Genomic DNA, 6,811 nt, shown 5'->3' with positions numbered 1-6,811 from the left:
AGTTGTAAGTGGTTAGACATACATCTCTAAGTCAGTTTCTGCTAACCTAAGAAGACCTTTATAACCTTAGGAATTTATAAACTTTAATCAAGGTTAATCAAACATATTGTTAGACCCCCGAAAACTCAAGTATCCGGGGTCTCAGGCCAGGTTCTCGGTCACCCCAATCACCAGGTGGATTCGAGAGCTTGCTGCAAACTGCACGAGGCTTTATTGTAATTTAACGAGCTAACCCTATGTTAGCTCGGGTCTTTCACCCACCTGCCATGGCGGACGGCTAGAAAAGACGGCTCCTTGGGTCTCCCAAAAGATCTTATAGGGCAGCGTAAGGGGAGTGTCTAGGGGTATGCACAGGCTTACGCACAGGCTCACGATTGGTGTGCTTCCAGGCTTGGAGGGCTTGCCCTGTGTTGATTGGTCAACTGGTTGTTATGGCCCATAGGCCCTCCCAGGGTGGTTGCTATGCTCTCTACGTCATTGTCGTGCGCTTGTCCGTAAAGCACACCCAGGGTCGTAAAGCATAGCGCCACCAACTAACTTCTGATTGGTTCCTTGTCACAAGACAGGCATCTGACCTCTAAGTGACTAAGGTTCCTTGTCACAAGACAGGCATCTGACCTCTAAGTGACCAAGGCAGGTTTATGGCAAGCACGTGTTCGGCTGTCATGGCTGCCAAAAGGGAAGCCGGTTCCTTCAATATGTTGGTTCTTATTTAAAATTTATTTGAAGCCTGTTATTGAACAGTTAGCAAAGATAGAAGTAATTAGCTGTATATCTCTAAATTAGCTTTTGTTAATCTGAGTAGACCTTTATAACCTTAGGATTTATCATACAAAGATTCATACTAGGGCTGGAGAGATGGCTCACTGGTTTTAAGAGCACTGACTGCTCTACTAGAGGACCCAGGTTTAATTCCCAGCACCCACATGGCAGCTCACAACTGTCTATGACTCCAAGACCAGACACCCTCACACAGACATGCATGCAGGCAACACATCAATGCACATAAAATTAAAAGAACTCATAGCAATCCAAAATATTTTGGAGACCTGCTGCTGTCTTCTTAGTCTAAAAAGTAGAGAGCATGATAAACCAAGGGCTCAGTAGGACTAAGAAATCCTATGATTGCTGCCTTGGTTGGTTTATGCCATGCAGCCATCTTACTCAAGAGGTGGTGAAGTTGCATTGCAAGCACTTTCCTAACCTTAGTAAAGATGGCTGCCAGTCACATGGTTGCTTCTATCCTAATGAGGTCATCAGCCAAGATGGAGGCAAGTCATATTGTAGCTATTTAAAAACATCTATTATCCTAAACAAGAGTTGAAATTGTTACATATACAGTAAGTAGACCTATTTTTCTAAATAAGAGTTTAATCATATATAGCAAATTAAGTTTCAAGCTTTCATTACAAGTTTTATGCTTTTTACTACAGTGCTTATAGATTCTTTAATCACAATAAAGCATTTACAAATAATGAGATAAGTGTTTACACAATAGTTTAAAAAGATTTCTTAAAAGTAGAGTACAGAGAAATCATAAAGATTAAGGTTTTGAAGAGTGAAAAAGTAGAAAAAGCTTAAAAATAAGAGACTGTAGATAGATTTTTGTTTTGTTTTTTCAAGACAGGCTTTCTCTGTGGCTTTGGAGGCTTTCCTGGAACTAGCTCTTGTAGACCAGGCTGGTCAAGAACTCAAAGAGATCTGCCTGCCTCTGCCTCCCGAGTGCTGGGACTAAAGGTGTGCACCAACCACTGCCCAGCTATAGATAGATTTTTCTTTAAGCTGCCATCTCACAAAAAATAACATGGAGACTTTTATTAATTATGAAAGATTGCCTTAGCCTAGGCTTGTCCCCTTAGTTCTTATAATTTAAATTAACCTACATCTTTTAATCTATGCTATTTTATATGGCTGGGTTTCTTTTACTCTGAACTGCCCATCCTGCTTCCTCAACATCTGGCTGGAGATTCCTCCTTTCTTCCTCCCAGAACTCTGTCCCCAGAAGTCCTTTTCCTGCCTGGCTAATGGCCATTCAGCTCTTATTAAACCAATCACAGTGACACATCTTCACTAATAAAGGGTATCTTCACTAATAAAAGAATATTCTGCAACAAGAGACTTTTAGGGGTGTACAGCAGAGAAAGCTCAGATGTACCAAATTTGGGATGTTTTATTTGTGCAGTGGCAGAGGTGTTTAGGATTTGAGAGTGAAAGGACCAGCTCCCCTTTCGGCAGTCATAGCAGTCAAACACCCATGCTTGTATGACCTTGTCCTGGATGCCTGCCTCGTGACAAGGAACCAATCAGAAGTTAGCTGGTGGCTCTATGCTTTACAACCCTGGGTGTACTTTACGGACAAGCACACAGCAATGATGCACAGATCATAGCAACCACCCTGGGAGGGCCTATGGGCCATAACAACCAGTTGGCCAATCAACACAGGGCAAGCCCTCCAAGCCTGAAGGGTACACCAATAGTGAGCCTGTGCATACCCCTAGACACTCCCCTTACGCTGCCCTATAAGATCTCGGTACTGTGGCTTCTCAGAGTCTTTGCTAGCCATCCGCCATGGTGGGTGGATGAAAGACCCAAGATAACATGGGGTTAGCTCGTTAAATTACAATAAAGCCTCATGCAGTTTGCAGCAAGCTCTCGAATCCGCCTGGTGATTGGGATGACCGTGGTTGTGACCTGGGACCCTGGATACCTGAGTTTTCCTGGGGTCTAACAAGAGAATTTGAAAATCAAGTGTGCTGGCTTTGGCCACTGAGCTAGACTGAGGCCATTTGCAGCAACACAGGGAAGCCTTAATAAGGAGGCAAGGAAAAGGTTGCAGATAGGAGCGCCATCCAAAGAATCTAGAGAAAGAGGAGGCAAAGAACAAAGAAACCCTTCCTTCTTATGAAGGGACCAGCTCCCTATTTCAGCAGCCATTACAGCCAAACACACATTTGCCTAACCTTGTCTTGGTCACTAAGGTCAGATGCCTGCCCCTTTCGGCAGCCATAACAGCCGAATATGTGCTTGTCTGACCTTGCCTTGGTCACTAGAGGTTAGGTGCCTGCCTCGTAGCAAGGAACCAATCAGAAGTTACCTGGTGGCGCTATGCTTTATGGCTCTGGGTGTGCTTTATGGACAAGCGCACAGCAATGACGCACAGAGCATAGCAACCACCCTGGGAGGGCCTATGGACCATAACAACCAGTTGGCCAATCAACACAGGGCAAGCCCTCCTAGACACTCCCCTTATGCTGCCCTATAAGATCTCTATGCAGCCCCTTCGAGCTGTCTTTTGTAGCCATCCACCATGGTGGATGGATGAAAGACCCAAGTTAAATGGGGTTAGCTCGTTAAACTATAATAAAGCCTCATGCAGTTTGCATCAAGCTTTCGCCTCTGCCTGGTGATTGGGGTGACAGAGGTCCTGGGCTGAGATCCTGGAGGCCTGAGCTTTCTGGGGGTCTTACACTTCCATAGTTCTTATATAGGCTTCCAGCAGAAGGTGTGGCCCAAATTAAAGGTGTGCCTTCCTGCCTCGAGGTCTGGATTAAAGGTATGTGTCATCCATCCTCAAGATCCAGGGAAAAGACATATTGTCTTCCTGACTCAAGATTGGGATCATAAGTGTGCCCTCCATTTCCTGATTGTAGTTCATTCCAGATATAAACAAGTTGGCAACCAAGAATAGCCATCATAGTGATGCTCCTTTTATAAACTTGGATGCCTTTGTGTTTGGGGCATAGATGTTAAGAATTAAAATGTCATCTTTGTGGATTTTTCCTTTCATGAGTATGTAGTGTCCTTCCCTATCTCTTCTGGTTATTTTTGGCTTGAAGTCTATTTTGTTGGATATTATATATTAACATGTCTACATCAGCTTGTTTCCTAGGTCCAGTTGCTTGGTATCTTTTTCTTATCCTTTACTCTGAGGTAATGTCTATCCTTGATGATGAAGTATGTTTCTTAGATGTAATGGGATGGATTCTGTTTCCACATCTATTTTGTTGTTGGGGGGGTGGTAATGGTCTCTATGTGTGTATTTCCCTTCTTTTGGTTTTGCTGGTCTGAGATTGTGTGTTGCCTGATGGGAAATTTTATGTGGAACTGATAGGTGTGGCCACTGTGGATTTTAAGTAAAATGTTTTTCTGAATATTTGGGGCTGACACTTAGGACTGGGGATGAGACTGGGGGGTTGGATCTGGAAGAACAGAAGCAGAGATGATGATCTGGAGTCAGCCCACCTGTTTCCCTGGCAGAAGCCAACAACCAGTTTTCTTTTCTTCATATTTCTCCAAATTTTTATCAAAAATCTAATATTTGTAGGGATATTACATGGATGCAAAATTCTGAAAATAAAATTAATGTCCACAAACAAGGTGAAAAATATGTAGATATGGATAATATTAAGACTATATGATCCTCAAGGACAATACGAATAAGTGAACTACAGCTTTGCATATGGCACGGAAGATTCTTTTTTTTTTCTTTGAATTATTTTTTCACTTTACATACTACTTATCCTGGGTGCATGAACTGGCATTCCCTTGCTCAGCCTGGATGCAGGCGGGGAGGGGCTAGGTCCTGCCTGAATTTGGTGTACCAGACTTTGTGGACTCTCATGCTTTTCTCTAGAAAAACAAAACAAAAGCCCTAAAAAGTCAAAATGAATTCTTGAGTATCAGTTCCCATTGTGGCTTCATTGGCTTTTTCACATTACACACAAAATGATTTCATGGTAAGCACTTTCAAGTCCCTGTTCCTCAGGCTGTAGATGAAAGGGTTCAGCATGGGGGTCACCACTGTGTACATCATAGCAGCTGCCATGTCACTCCCAGCTGAGTGAGAGGAGGAGGGGTTGAAATACAGGGATATGATGGTTCCATAGAAGAGGCAGACCACAGCCAGGTGGGAGCTGCAGGTGGAGAAGGCTTTCCACCTTCCCCTTGTGGATGAGACTCTCAGAACAGCAGAGGTGATGTGGATGTAGGAGATCAGGATGCAGACAAATGGGGTGACCATGATCACAGCTCCCTCTGTAAGAAGCATCAGCTCATTGAGGTGTGTGTCAGAGCAGGAGAGTTTCAGGAGGGGAGTGGCGTCACAGAAGAAGTGAGGAATGATGTTGTCTGCACAGAATGAGAGTCAAGCCATGAGCAGGGTGTGCAACAGAGATTCAGGCTGGATAACACCCATGACTCGACCACAAGGAGGACACAGAGCTGATGGGTCATCTTGGTTGTGTAGTATAAAGGGTGGCATATGGCCACAAAACGGTCATAGGCCATCACAGCCAGCAGGAAATTGTCCATGTCTGTAAGTTCAAAGAAAAAATACACCTGTGTGATATGGTAGAACATTATTTTAAGGTGTGTGACTTTTGTTTATGCTACATTTGTTTAACTCTGTGAAGCTGTGTTACTGTGCCTGTCTAAAAACACCTGATGGTCCTAGTAAAGAGCTGAATGGCCAACAGTGAGACGGGAACAAGGATAGGCAGGGTCTGGCAGGCAGAGAGTATAAATAGGAGGAGAACCGAGGAAGAAGAGGAGCAAGATAGAACAAGGAGAAGAAGGACCTCAGGGGCCAGACACCCAGACAGCCATGGAGTAAGAAAGAAAGATATACAGAATTAAGAAAGATAAAAGCCCAGAGGGAAAAGGTAGACAGGTTAGTTTAAGTTAAGAAAATCTGACTAGCAACAAGCCAAGCTAAGGTCGGGCATTCATAAGTGATAAGAAGTCTGTGTAAGATTTATGTGGCAGCTGGGCGGTAGGCACCCCCACTTTCTCTTCTGTCAGCTTCAGTGTATCTACCTGGATTTATGTTGAGATCTTTGATCTACTTGGACTTGAGTTTTGTGCATGGTGATAGATATGGATCTATTTGCAATTTTCTACATGTTGACATCCAGTTACGCCAGCACCATTTGTTGAAGATGCTTTCTTTTTTCCCATTGTACCGTTTTGGCTTCTTTGTTTAAAAAAATCAGGTATTCACAGGTGTCAGGGTTTTCAATTCGATTCTGTTGGACCATGTGTCTGTGTCAATGATTGGCAAAATCAACCATGACCACATCTATACACATCTCACTTTGGGGAATGGGGGAGGAGTCTCAATGGGACAAAGTTGGAAAGTGAGAAATGGTGCAGTGGTTGAGTTCTGCTGCCAGCACCTATGTTGGGCAGCCCACAATGGCCTGTAACCTCTGCTATAGGGGATCTAATGCCTTCTTCTGGCCTCTGAGGGCATCTGTAAGCATATGGCATTGTGTGTGTGTGTGTGTGTGTGTGTGTGTGTGTGTGTGTATGTGCATGTGTGTGTGTGTGTACAGAAATAAAACTAAGTCTTTTTTAAAAATAGTACAACACACTAGAATCAAAGAATCCCTTTTGGGGAGTGTAGTTTATTAACAGATAAAGCCTAAATTAGGTGATAAGAAGCCTCAGTGGAGTCTGGCTTGTCTGGGATAGGAGATAAAAGTGTTGAAGTCTAGAAGAGCTGCCCACCTGCACTCCTTGTTTCCTTGCCCAAGTAAGCCTCTGGCAGAAGAAAGTTCAGCATGTTATCACATGCTGTGAATCTTATCACACAAAACAGCACTGTAAAAGCACAAGCTAGCCTTTAATGGCACCAAGACTGCAGTTAAAAGATGGCTCAGTCAGTAAAGTGTAAGTCATAAAAGAACGAGGAACTGAGTTCATGTCCCCATCACCTATGTAAAAGGCAGCTGCCGTGACAGGAGGAAGCCTGGCATTCACTGCCTCGGCAGGCTACACTAGTCAGTAAGTTCCAGATTCAGTGAGGGACTTT

At 43.8% G+C, this 6,811-nt stretch overlaps 1 pseudogene; it reads right to left on the bottom strand.

Moving 5' to 3' along the window:
- Positions 1-2,499: 2,499 nt before the first annotated feature.
- LOC113836542 lies at positions 2,500-5,358 on the bottom strand (annotated as a pseudogene).
- Between the last annotated feature and the right edge of the window lie 1,453 nt (positions 5,359-6,811).

This window comes from Cricetulus griseus, chromosome 7 (assembly GCF_003668045.3).
Source record: "Cricetulus griseus strain 17A/GY chromosome 7, alternate assembly CriGri-PICRH-1.0, whole genome shotgun sequence".
In the NCBI taxonomy this organism is placed as follows: domain Eukaryota; kingdom Metazoa; phylum Chordata; class Mammalia; order Rodentia; family Cricetidae; genus Cricetulus; species Cricetulus griseus.
Note: the sequence above shows the minus strand (reverse complement) of the source record. Positions and strands in the feature narration are given on the sequence as shown.